Source organism: Hemitrygon akajei, chromosome 28, assembly GCF_048418815.1.
Source record: "Hemitrygon akajei chromosome 28, sHemAka1.3, whole genome shotgun sequence".
Lineage (NCBI taxonomy): Eukaryota > Metazoa > Chordata > Chondrichthyes > Myliobatiformes > Dasyatidae > Hemitrygon > Hemitrygon akajei.
The window spans coordinates 20,356,235-20,370,513 of NC_133151.1; the positions used below are offsets into that span (position 1 = coordinate 20,356,235).

The window sequence follows — 14,279 nt, forward strand, 5'->3', positions numbered from 1 at the left end:
TGGGACATCAACACAATGCCCGGACTTGGAAATAACAGGAACTCAGAGCCTGGAATTGGATTAGACTGGAACACAGAGGACGGAATTGGCCTTGACATAAACACCGAGCCCGGTCTTGGACTTGACAGGAACAAAGAGCCTGTACTTTGAATTGAACGGAACACACAGCCCGGACTTGGACGTAACTGGAATACAGAGCCCGGATATAAGCTTGACAGGAACTCAGAGGCCGGAATTGGACTTGACTGGAACACAGAGCCTGAACTTGGAATTGAACGGTACACAGAGCCTGGACTTGGTCGTGACTGGAACACAGTGCCCGGACATGGACTTCAAAGGAAACCTTACACCGGACTTAGACTTTACATGAACACAGAGCCGGGACTTGGAAGTGACAGGAACACAGAGCCCAGACTTGGCCTTGACAGGAACACAGAGCCTGGAATAGGATTTGACAGGAACACCGAGCCCGGACTTGGACTTGACAGGAACACACAGCCCGGAATTGGACTTGACTGGAACACCAAAACGGGAGTTTTGGTCAAAGACGGGACACCAAGACATGACTTTGATGTGACATCAACACAAAGCCCGGACTTGGAAATAACAGGAACTCAGAGCCTGGACTTGTACTTGACAGGAACACAGAGCCCGGAATTGGAATTGACTTGAACACATTGCCCGGATTTGGAATTGACTTGAACACAGTGCCTGGACTTGAACGTGAAGGGAACTCAGAGCCTGGACTTGTACTTGACAGGAACACAGAGCCCGGACTTGAACTTGACTAAAACACAGTGCCCGGACTTGGACTTTACATGAACACAGAGCCTGGACTTGGACTTTACATGAACACAGAGCCCGGACTTGAACTTGACTAAAACACGGTGCCCGGACTTGGACTTTACATGAACACAGAGCCTGGACTTGGAAGTGACAGAAATTCCGAGCCCAGACTTGGCCTTGACAGGAACACAGAGCCCGGAATTGGACTTGACAGGAACACAGAGTCCGGACTTGTAATTGACAGGAACGCAGAGCCCGGAATTGAACTTGACTAAAGCACAGTGCCCGGACTTGGAATTGTCTTGAACACAGAGCCTGGATTTGAACGTGAATGGAACACAGAGCCTGGAGTTGTACCGGACTGGACACCAAGACGCGAGTTTGTCTTGACATGAACACCGAGCCCGGTCTTGGACTTGACAGGAACAAAGAGCCCGGAATTGGACTTGACTGGAACACCAAGACATGACTTTGATGTGACATCAACAAAATGCCCGGACTTGGAATTAACGGGAACTTAGAGTCTGGAATTGGATTTGACAGGAACACAAGAGCCTGGACATGGACGTGACAGGAACACAGATCCTGGACTTGGACGTGACTGGAACACCAAGGCTTGACGTTGATGTGACATTAACACAAAGCCCGGACTTGGAAATAACGGGAACTCAGAGCCTGGACTTGTACTTGACAGGAACACAGAGCCCGGAATTGGCCATAACAGGAACACCGAGCCCGGTTTTGAACTTGATAGGAACAAAGAGCCTGAAATTGCATTTGACTGGAAAACAGAGCCTGAACTTGGAATTGAACGGAACAGGAGCCCAGACTTGGACGTGAATGGAACATGGAACCGGAACTTGGACTTGACAGGAACACAGAGCCGGGTCTTGAAAGTGAACGGAACACAGAGCCCGGACTTGTACTTGACAGGAACACAGAGCCTGAACTTGGAGTTGTCAGAACAACAAGATTGTTCTTTGACTTGAAATGAAAGCAGTCCACTGACTTGGACTTGACTGGACCATAGAGCCTGGACTTGCAGGTGACTGGAACACAGAGCCTTCTCCTGAGCGTGAGTGGAACACGGAGCCCGCTCTTGGACTTGACAGGATAAAAGAGCCTGGACCTGGATTTGACGGGATCTCAGAGGCCAAACTACGAATTGAACGGAACACACAGACTGGACATGGATTTGACTGCAACACAGAACCTGGACTTGGATGTGACTGGAGCACAGAGACTGGACTTGGACTTGACAGGAACAAAGAGACTGGACTTGGATTTGACTGGAACACAGAGCCTGGACTTGGAATTGACTGGAACACTGTGCCCGGACCTGGTCGTGACAGGAACACAGAGCCTGGACTTGGACTTGACAGGAACACAGAGCCTGGACTTGGACGTGACTGTAACAGAGAGCCTGCTCTTGGAAGTGACTGGAACACAGAGATCTGACATGGACTTGACAGGAACACCCAAACGGACATGGACTTGACAGGAACACACAGCCCGGAATTGGACTTGACTGGAACACCAGACTTGACTTTGACGTGACATCAACACAAAGCCCGGACTTGGAAATAACAGGAACTGGGAGCCTGGACTTGTACTTGACCGGAACACAGAGCCCGGACTTGAACTTGACTAAAACACAGTGCCTGGACTTGGAATTGACTGGGACACAGTGCCCGGAGTTGGAATTCACTGGAAAACAGAGCCTGGTGTTGTACCGGACTGGACACCAAGACGGGAGTTTTGGTCAAAGACGGGACACCAAGACATGACTTTGATGTGACATGAACACAATGCCCGGTCTTGGAAATAACAGGAACTCAGAGCCTGGACTTGTATTTGACAGGAACACATAGCCCGTACTTGGACTTGACTGGAACACAGAGCCTGGACTTGGACGTAACAGGAACACAGATCCTGGACTTGGACGTGACTGGAACACCAAGACATGACTTTGATGTGACATCAACGCAATGCCCGGACTTGGTAATAACGGAAACTCAGAGCCTGGACTTGCACTTGACAGGAACACAGAGCCCGGAATTGGCCTTGACATGAACACGGAGCCTGCTCTTGGACTTGACAGGAACAAAGAGCCCGGAATTGGACTTGACTGGAACACAGTGCCCGGACTTGGACTTTACATGAACACAGTGCCTGGATTGGAAGTGACAGGAATTCCGAGCCCAGACTTGGCCTTGACAGGAACACAGAGCCTTGAATAGGATTTGACAGGAACACAGAGCCCGGAATTGGACTTGACAGGAACACAGAGCCCGGACTTGTAATTGACAGGAACACAGAGCCCGGAATTGGCCTTGACAGGAGCACCAAGACTTGACTTTGATGTGACATCAACACAATGCCCGGACTTGGAAATAACAGGAACTCAGAGCCCGGAATTGTATTTGACAGGAACACAGAGCCCGGACTTGAACCTGACTAAAACACAGTGTGCGGACTTGGAATTGACTTGAACTCAGAGCCCGGTCTTGGAATTGACTTGAACACAGAGCCTGGACTTGAATTTGAAAGGAACACTAAGACTGGACTTGGACTTGACAGGAACACCGTGCCCGATCGTGGATTTGAAAGGAACACATCGTCGTTACTTGGACGTGACTGGAATACAGAACCCGGAAATGGACTTGACAGGAAAACAGAGCCTGGACTTGGACGTGACTAGAACACAGAGCCTGCGCTTGGAAGTGACTGGAACACAGAACCTGCTCTTGGAAGTGACTAGAAAACAGAGCCCGGACTTGAATTTGAAAGGAACACTAAGACTGGACTTTGACTTGACAGGAACATAAAGCCTGGACTTGAACGTGAATGGAACACCGTGCCCGATCGTGGATTTGAAAAGAACACATCGTCTTTACTTGGACGTGACTGGAATACAGAGCCCGGAAATGGACTTTACATGAACACAGAGCCTGGACTTGGAAGTGACAGGAATTCCGAGCCCAGACTTGGCCTTGACAGGAACACAGAGCCTTGAATAGGATTTGACAGGAACACAGAGCCCGGAGTTGTACTTGACTGGAACACCGAGCACGGTCTTGAATTTGACTGGAATACAGAGCCCGGATTTAGACCTGACAGGAACACCCAGCCTGGACTCGGACTTGACAGGAACACCCAGCCTGGACACGGACTTGACAGGAACACAGAGCCCTGACTTGGACTTGACATGAACACAAAGACTTCACTTTGATGGGACATCAACACAATGCCCGGACTTGGAAATAACAGGAACTCAGAGCCTGGAATTGGATTAGACTGGAACACAGAGGACGGAATTGGCCTTGACATGAACACCGAGCCCGGTCTTGGACTTGACAGGAACAAAGAGCCTGTACTTTGAATTGAACGGAACACACAGCCCGGACTTGGACGTAACTGGAATACAGAGCCCGGATATAAGCTTGACAGGAACTCAGAGGCCGGAATTGGACTTGACTGGAACACAGAGCCTGAACTTGGAATTGAACGGTACACAGAGCCTGGACTTGGTCGTGACTGGAACACAGTGCCCGGACATGGACTTCACAGGAAACCTTACACCGGACTTAGACTTTACATGAACACAGAGCCGGGACTTGGAAGTGACAGGAACACAGAGCCCAGACTTGGCCTTGACAGGAACACAGAGCCTGGAATAGGATTTGACAGGAACACCGAGCCCGGACTTGGACTTGCCAGGAACACACAGCCCGGAATTGGACTTGACTGGAACACCAAAACGGGAGTTTTGGTCAAAGACGGGACACCAAGACATGACTTTGATGTGACATCAACACAAAGCCCGGACTTGGAAATAACAGGAACTCAAAGCCTGGACTTGTACTTGACTTGAACACAGTGCCCGGATTTGGAATTGACTTGAACACAGTGCCTGGACTTGAACGTGAATGGAACTCAGAGCCTGGACTTGTACTTGACAGGAACACAGAGCCCGGACTTGAACTTGACTAAAACACAGTGCCCGGACTTGGACTTTACATGAACACAGAGCCTGGACTTGGACTTTACATGAACACAGAGCCCGGACTTGAACTTGACTAAAACACGGTGCCCGGACTTGGACTTTACATGAACACAGAGCCTGGACTTGGAAGTGACAGAAATTCCGAGCCCAGACTTGGCCTTGACAGGAACACAGAGCCCGGAATTGGACTTGACAGGAACACAGAGTCCGGACTTGTAATTGACAGGAACACAGAGCCCGGAATTGAACTTGACTAAAGCACAGTGCCCGGACTTGGAATTGTCTTGAACACAGAGCCTGGATTTGAACGTGAATGGAACACAGAGCCTGGAGTTGTACCGGACTGGACACCAAGACGCGAGTTTGTCTTGACATGAATACCGAGCCCGGTCTTGGACTTGACAGGAACAAAGAGCCCGGAATTGGACTTGACTGGAACACCAAGACATGACTTTGATGTGACATCAACAAAATGCCCGGACTTGGAATTAACGGGAACTTAGAGTCTGGAATTGGATTTGACAGGAACACAGAGCCTGGACATGGACGTGACAGGAACACAGATCCTGGACTTGGACGTGACTGGAACACCAAGGCTTGACGTTGATGTGACATTAACACAAAGCCCGGACTTGGAAATAACGGGAACTCAGAGCCTGGACTTGTACTTGACAGGAACACAGAGCCCGGAATTGGCCATGACAGGAACACCAAGCCCGGTTTTGAACTTGATAGGAACAAAGAGCCTGAAATCGCATTTGACTGGAAAACAGAGCCTGAACTTGGAATTGAACGGAACAGGAGCCAAGACTTGGACGTGAATGGAACATGGAACCGGAACTTGGACTTGACAGGAACACAGAGCCGGGACCTGAAAGTGAACGGAACACAGAGCCCGGACTTGGACTTGACAGGAACACGGAGCCTGAACTTGGAGTTGTCAGAACAACAAGATTGGACTTTGACTTGAAATGAAAGCAGTACACTGACTTGGACTTGACTGGACCATAGAGCCTGGACTTGCAGGTGACTGGAACACAGAGCCTTCTCCTGGGCGTGAGTGGAACACGGAGCCCGCTCTTGGACTTGACAGGATAAAAGAGCCTGGACTTGGATTTGACGGGATCTCAGAGGCCGAACTACGAATTGAACGGAACACACAGACTGGACATGGATTTGACTGCAACACAGAACCTGGACTTGGATGGGACTGGAGCACAGAGACTGGACTTGGACTTGACAGGAACAAAGAGACTGGACTTGGATTTGACTGGAACACAGAGCCTGGACTTGGGCGTGACAGGAACACTGAGCCTGGACTTGGACGTGACTGGAACACAGAGCCTGCTCTTGGACGTGACTGGATCAGAGATCCCGGATACAGACCTGACAGGAACACACAACCTGGAATTGGACTTGACTGGAACACCAAGACATGACTTTGATGTGATATCAACACAATGCCCTGACTTGGAAATAACAGGAACTCAGAGCCTGGACTTATATTTGAAAGGAACACACAGCCCGGATTTGGACTTGAATGGAACACAGATCCCGGACTTGGAATTGAACGGAACACAGAGCCCGGACTTGGAATTGACTGGAAGACAGAGCCTGGACTTGGACGCGACTGCAACACCGAGCCCGGAGTTGGAATTGACTGGAACACTTAGTCCGGACTTCGAATTGACTGGAACCTGTACCTTAGCAATCCACCCCGCCCCCACAATACCAGAAAATAATGCAGTCTGTCAGAATGATCTGCATTCTATAGATGATAGATGTTCTGAGTGTTATTGCTAACATACAAAATCTCTTCAAACTCCTTATGAAGCATAGTCGTTGTCTTGCTTTCAATATGTTGGGACAAGGTTAGTTCGTCAGAAATCTTAGAACCCGGGAATTTGAAACTGCTCACACTCTCCACGTCTGATCACTCTATGAATATTGATAAGTGTTCCTTCGTTTTACACTTCCTGAAGTCCACAATCTGCTCCTCCGTCTTCCTGACGTTGTGTACAAGGTTGATGCTGCGACATCACTGCACTAGTTGGCAGATTTGGCTCCTGTACGCCGTCTCGTCTCCATCTGAGATTCTACCAACAATGGTTGTAGCATCAGCAAATTTGCAGATCGTATTTGAACTATGCCTAACCAGAGAGTCGTGGGTACGGATACAGTAGAGCAGTGGGCAAGGCACATACTCCTGAGGTGTACCAGTATTGATCGCCGGTGATGAGGAGATGTTATTACTAATGCGCTCAGATTGTGGTCTTCCGCTTGGGAATTCGAGGATTCAATTAGAGAAGAAGATACAGGGGACAAGGTTCTGTAATTCTCAATTGGAATTGTTCGAATGATGTTATTAAATGCTTGGGTACATTCGATGAACCGCATCCTGAAACAGATGTTTCTGTTCTCCAGGTGATCAAAGGCCGTGTGAAGAGCCATTGAGATTGCATCTGCCCTTTCACCCAGTCCTACTCTATGTGCCATTTATGCCTCATCCCATCTTGCACCTCGTTCCCGATATTTCGCCAGAGAATGTGTTTTACATTATTTAATTGTTCAGATGGACAATTCCTCCGTCTTCTGATGCTTTCGAAATAAATAACGACGTTTTACTCCATACCGGGGACTAACCACGTACAATCCAGAGTTTTCATTCACTTCCCAATCCTGCTCCGAAAATGAACTGAACATCGGATTACCTTACTGTTGAACCAAGTTTCTTGTGACAGGAAGTTCATCCACAGCAAGTACTTACCTTAATGCTACCATCCCACCTCCTGGATTCATGGTTGCTGAATTGCTGTTGGTATAACGTTCAGATCATCACTTGAGAACCAGTCAGTGATAGATGCGGAAGTGTGGGGTACCGATGATGGTTCGTCCCGCCCTGCTACCTGCTACCGGTTTCTCCATTTCTTCTCGAGGATTTGCACTGGATGCAGTAAGTATGTTTTTAACTCCCCCACGTGGGGCGTTTAAATGCAGGATGGCAATTGCTTATCCCCGCGCTTCACACCGTTTCATATGAAACGTTAGGATTCACCCCGCGTCTCTGCCACTGAAATATATCCATCTTGAAAAATGTACGTGTCATCCCTATTTCTGAGTCGCTGATCACAAATGGTGAACTTTGAAAGGTAGAAAACAGAAGTCAAAGGGGATACGGCCAGACATTCAACCCTGCTCTGCCATTCAGTCCGATCCCACCAGATCATCTGATGTTCATGATCTCTCCCCAGATTTTTGACCCATTTTGTGTATGAAAATCTGACGGACTTCATCATTTATTTATATTTTTGGCAGAGATTGTGCCACTGAGAAAAATTTACGTGACTATCTGACTTCAAAACAAAAAATAACAGCAGACGTTATTTAATTATAACTTCATAGTATTATGAAATCATGGCTAAAACGCTAAGGTGGAGACAGATGAAGCAAATATATCAACAGACACAAGATTGTTCTTTAGCCCCAAATAGAAACAAACAGGTTTGAGCAGCAGTTCAGTTCAATCTAGGTCCTTACACGGGGATAATCAACTGACGAAAGTCATTCATCAAATTCTTGATTTCAAATGTAAACTCATAAATGACGCATACCTTTCTAGAAATATATGCTTCATCCAAATTAGAGCCAGAGTCCTACAAACTATATTATGTTTGATCCACTATTACTGATGGGACAATCCATGGTAACCGTTCGGATATAATATTACTGGATTAAAATGCAAGAACTACTTACTTAATCGATATGGCCACTGCAAACACGCATAAAATACAGGAATTAAAAAGTGAATATCACCGTAAATATGCTGACTTAAGAGATGAAATGGAAATACTATCAAGCAACAACAGTGTATATATTGTTCCAATGGTGATACCAACCATACCTATCATCTCAAATTCGCTCAACAAACACTGAACAGTTAGAAGTGCAAAGCAATATTTCTGTAAATGTCCAGAAAACCACTATACTCTACACCACTGGAATGATACGAAGTCCGCAGCTATTGAGGATTGACGGTGTTTGACTATAACCGTACTTCAGGTTTTACCAGTTTGAGCTGAGAAAGGATACTATAATTATATAACAATAGCTTTCAATAGGTACATTTAATGTCAGAAAAAAATATACAATATACATTATGAAATTCTTCTTCTTCGCAAACATCCACAAAAACACAGGAGTGTGGCAAAGAATGATGACAGTTAAACGTTAGAATCCTAAAGCCTCCTCACAGTTCCCCCTCGCATGCACAAGCAACAGTGAGGCACTGACTCCCTCTCCCTCAACCCTACCAGCAAAAAATCATCAGCGCCCTCCACCGAGCACGCAAGCGTGCATGAAAACAAAGACAAGGACATACAGTCACCGAAAGTCTACTCGTTCACCCGGTATTTTCACATACCACAGGCACTCGCTCTCCCGATAAAGTGAAAAAGTGGTGCCTCGGTTGCTCACCAACTGCATAACAGTGGCAATCTGAACAAAAGCGGAACACATGGCGTCGGCGACGAGAGATCGGTGATTCAACTGCATTCGTGAGAAGGATCAGGGAGTCAAAACCGATAGGAACACGTAATCGGCAGGATTGGAACCTACACGGGGAAACCCCAATGGATTTCTATTCCATCGCCTTAACCACTCGGCCACGACGACAACGTTTCTTGCAGTTGCACATAACTCGTGCAGTCAGTTAGTCAAATAATCAGGATTGAACCTGAAGTAAAAGCGGATACTGCTGAAAATGCCCAGCAAATCTGTTAGCGACTGTGAAGGGAGAAAGAGTTCACGTTCAGAACTATGACCTTTCACCCGGAAATCAATGTGGTCAATTGGATGTACGGAATCTGTCAGAGCGGAGTAGGGTCGGAAGATGTAGATCCTTTCAACAGGCATACATATAGATAATCAAGTTGATGTTGGACACCAGGGAATGAATGTGTGGAAGGCCTCAGAGATGTCTCTTTGGTTGAGCCTACTAGGGGATCAGCAATTCCGCATTAGTTGTTGTGTAATGAACTAAACTGGCTCAAATCATTTTATGGGGGCAATGTTGTTATCAAGTTGTCTCATATTCCTTACTTGATTGCAGTCTGGAAAAGTGTTGTGAACAAGCCAAAGTAGATAATCCATCAATAGGTTAAACAGAGCGAAATTTATTTAAAGACGCTGCTGTTCAGAAACGTTTGCTGTTGGAATGCAACTAATGAGTGGACTCATAAACGTTGAAGGTAGCATGTAGTATGAATGAATTGTAAAGATCTGAGGCTATATTGTGTAAAGGAAATGAGACTAATGTTTTTGATATGACTTTAGTGTGGTGAATAATACTTATCACGTTGCTACTTCAAGCATATCTGACAAAAAGGCAGCTCTATGTTCCAATTACTTGTGATGTTTGATGTTTTCAGGGTCATAGTTTTGACCGGGTAATTATTATCTAACCCATTTGTAAAACCTGCTATATAACTGGATATATATATACGTCACTGATACTGTTGAGGGCTTACGTTCTTACCTAGTTAGATAAATAGCTACTGCTCTTCCACCTATATTTTATTGTACAGCATAATATGATAGTCATTTACCATATTGAAAAATTATTATAAATCAAATTGATCTGTTATCCAAGACTATTAAAGATCGTGTGGGTTTAGCTAATGATAATTTGCAGAATCCAACCCTATTGGAATAAGGTGTGGAACTGGGGTTTAATTGTTAATGGACATCATTGGATGTGTATTCCTTCAAACGTTGTTATTGCTTTGCTCTTTGTTCTACTGGTTACCCATGGTATTTTCCCAGAGGTGCTTTTTTTTTATTATTAAGGGCAACTTTAGTAACTTATGTGTTTGCAGGCCACGTGTAATTCTATAATTCGTTCTGGTGTTTGATTTCATACAATTATGTTGTGATTCAGTGATGTTAAATACAGTTAAATGCTTTGATTTTTGGTATGGAATTGGGTTCACTTTAACACTTTATCATGGTTTTCCCGCTTCTGTTCTGCTAATATTTTAAAATAAGTATCTATCTTACTCATGAATGCTGCTGTTCATTATTTTGCTATATTCACTCAGACATATTAACAGCAATGTGATTTTCTGTGAATCGAAATAAAGAAGATGTTGGCCATGCACAGTTTAAAAAATGGATCATACTGTAACATCCAACTCGAATAGGACAATAGACAATAGACAATAGGTCCAGAAATAGACCATTCGGCCCTTCGAGCCTGCACCGTCATTCTGAGATCATGACTGATCATCTACTATCAATACCCGGTTCCTGTCTTGTCCCCATATCCCTTGATTCCCCTAACCATAAGATACCTATCTAGCTCCTTCTTGAAAGCATCCAGAGAATTGGCCTCCACTACCTTCCGAGGCAGTGCATTCCAGGCCCCCACAACTCTCTGGGAGAAGAGGTTTTTCCTTAACTCTGTCCTAAATGACCAACACCTTATTCTCAAACCATGCCCTCTGGTACTGGACTCTCATTGTGAAGTAGACAGATTAACTGTATTTGTTCCTGGCATGTGCTTGGAGACGGTGGTTGTCATTTTGTGGAACTGTTTTTACATCCTTTACTTTGTGAAATGAAAATGTTATGCTCTCTGTGTTTGAAAGCAATCACAACATTGCTTCAGTTAAGCTGTGGGACAAGAGATCATTTCCAAGTTAGAAGTTAATTGTCAGGAGCTTCTGATAAAATATGGCATGCAAGTTTGTGAAAGTCGGGGTTTATTTTTGTAATTAATTGGAAAGGATGAATATAAAAGCGAAGACTTCGATTTTGCTAGCTGCAACTACTCTTTCTAGTGATGCACCATCACAAGTATAACACGCTGTAAGTATTCACTACTAATGTCATGGTTTCTCTGCAGCAACAATGTTTAGGTTCTGACCACCGATTGCAAGACATGCTGGGCAATAAGTGAAATGCTATTCTTTCGTGTGTGTCTGGGAGCTGGGAATTCACGGTTCTTTTGCCGGGGAGAGATGAGGAGAGAAGACGTGAATGGAAAGAGTTACTTGGCCAACGAATGGAGAGGACAATCGGCTTTATCAGAGAGCTCTAACCTTGCGCGATAGACTGTTTCTTGAGAATGGGCCGATTTGATTTTTTTTTTGTTTGTTTTCTTTACTAACCATATAGTCAAAGTAAGAATTATAAAGCTCTATCGTTTAATCGCATATTGTGTACTACTTGTTATTTAGGGTTCTGATTTGTAACAGGCGCAGCATCAACCTAAACGAGATATCTTATGTTTGGCCGGACCAGGGGATTTCATCCCTTATATTAAGCCGCCAGCCGGAGCGAGATTTACACAAGGGAAAAAAACCTCATTTTAATGACTGGGAAAAGAACGTATAAATCAGCTGGCCAACTTGGATCCCCTATTTTGGTGTAATAAATTGGAAAATTATTCTGAGTGAGGATTGGTGCTGAGGGAACAGTAGTATTCCATTTCTAAATTATGGCCCCATGTCAACATATTTACAGTGTTGTTTCTGCAAAGGCAATAAAGTGCAAGGTATGATTAACGACAAGTTACGAAGTAAATTTCCTAATTTGGTTCCATTGACGAACAGTAAATACTTGCAGGACTATCGATGGACTGGAATAAAAAACTCTCCCAGATGCACTTCAAAAATTCCATTTCGTATCCTTTCACATAAAGCTAATCCGGTTGAATTTGGAGAAGGTGAAATGTCTGATCGCTATAGCCCTATACCCATGACATCTCTGTGTGATATGCAAACAGATCTGTTCCTGAATTTTCCACCAACTGTGACTAAATTTGCAGTATAATGTGATTGCTATTTTATTTATTCCTTAACACAACCCACACGGCCTCATGTGAAGAATCTTCTGAGACCTCAATCCTCATTACTGCAAAGATGGTCTCTTTGATCAATATTGCAACATTACCCCTCCCAACGTTCCTTGTAATTCGACAGCCCATTCTAGGGAACAGCTCTGTGAATACTTCCTACAGCTTTCCAGCTTAATGAGCAACATACAGTTTACCTTCTTCACAACCTTGTCTACCTGTGTGGCCAGTTTCAGTGGACTACATGTATGTCCATGGTCTCTCCCTGTTCACTAACACTCCCCAGGACCCTGTCATTCAATGTGTCTGCACTGGCCAACTTTAACTTCCCAAAATCTATTATTGTGTATTTGTCTGATACGGAAACAACACTTCTCTTGTTCTCTGTACCGACGGCCCAGGAATAGATATCAATGCAACATTCATCTTCTGAACCATTTGCTGCGCCGCGTCTGCTACTTGACTGTAACTTGTGCAGGACAACGCCTGGACCCCTCTATATTTCATTCCATTGTGATTTCTCTCTATATAAGTAATCATCTGCCTTTTGAATCCTCCTAACTTTGTACACACCAATATGCTTCCCCACGTTAAACTGAATTTTGCAAGTATTCTCCCACATACCCAACCTATCTATATACTACTGTAGAGACAAATTGTACCATCAACATTATACCCATCACATTCCCCATTATTGACAACATTGATCCCTCAAACTCTGCCCTTCTCCGGGTGATTAATATCGAGTGTAAATAATTGACAGAGAACTGACCCCTGGGGCACTCCAATAGTTATGTCATCCCTGCCTGAAATAGACTTGCTCATTCAGTCTATGTCTTCAATGCGACAACAGGTCTTCAGTCCTTGTTAACACAGTTCCCTCAATCTTCTGAGGTCTGGTTTTGTACACCAGGCTTTCGTCTGGCAGCTTGCCAAGTACATTCTGAAAATCTACCTTGTATATTTTCAGGTTACCTTCTAACATCCAGAGGGAAAAAAAAACTCGGTCTTGTTGATCAAACGTGAATTGGCTTTCACCTGACATAATCTCAAACGAGGTCACAGGTGGACGTGGTGCTGAAGAAACGTTTTGGCACACTGGTCTTCATCAGGCAGTGCAATGACTATAATGATTGGGATGTTGTGTTGCAGTTAAACAAGATGCTGTTGAGGCTACATTAAAATATTATTTTTCCCTTTAGTCACCCTATAACAGGAAAAATGACATAAAGCTGGAAAGAACATACGGGACAGTTACGAGGATCTTTCTGGCAGTTGAATAACTGAGCAATGGAGGGATAATGTGCTGATTAGGACGTTTTCCCCCATGGAATGTGGGAGAATGCGGGGCAACATAAAAGACGTGTATAAAATAATGAGGGTCATAGACTGGATGAATGCATAGAGACATTTTTAAGATGGACGTGGAATAAGGACGAGAGGGCACTATATGCTGAGATGGCATAGATTGAAATGGAACTTGATCGACTATTTGTCTCATCCAGTCGGTGGTCAGGATATCGAACTTGACAAAGTGATTAAGAATGAGTCATTAGCAGGGATATGGACCTAAAAGGTACAGAGAGATATTGGGGCAACTTAGATGGGACCTTTAGTTGGCCTGGGCCAGATGGG

At 44.9% G+C, this 14,279-nt stretch overlaps 1 non-coding gene across 1 annotated transcript; it reads right to left on the reverse strand.

Moving 5' to 3' along the window:
- Positions 1–9,381: 9,381 nt before the first annotated feature.
- trnas-aga (transfer RNA serine (anticodon AGA)) lies at positions 9,382–9,463 on the reverse strand. Its single transcript has one exon. It is a non-coding gene; the product is annotated as a tRNA-Ser (tRNA).
- Positions 9,464–14,279: the final 4,816 nt, after the last annotated feature.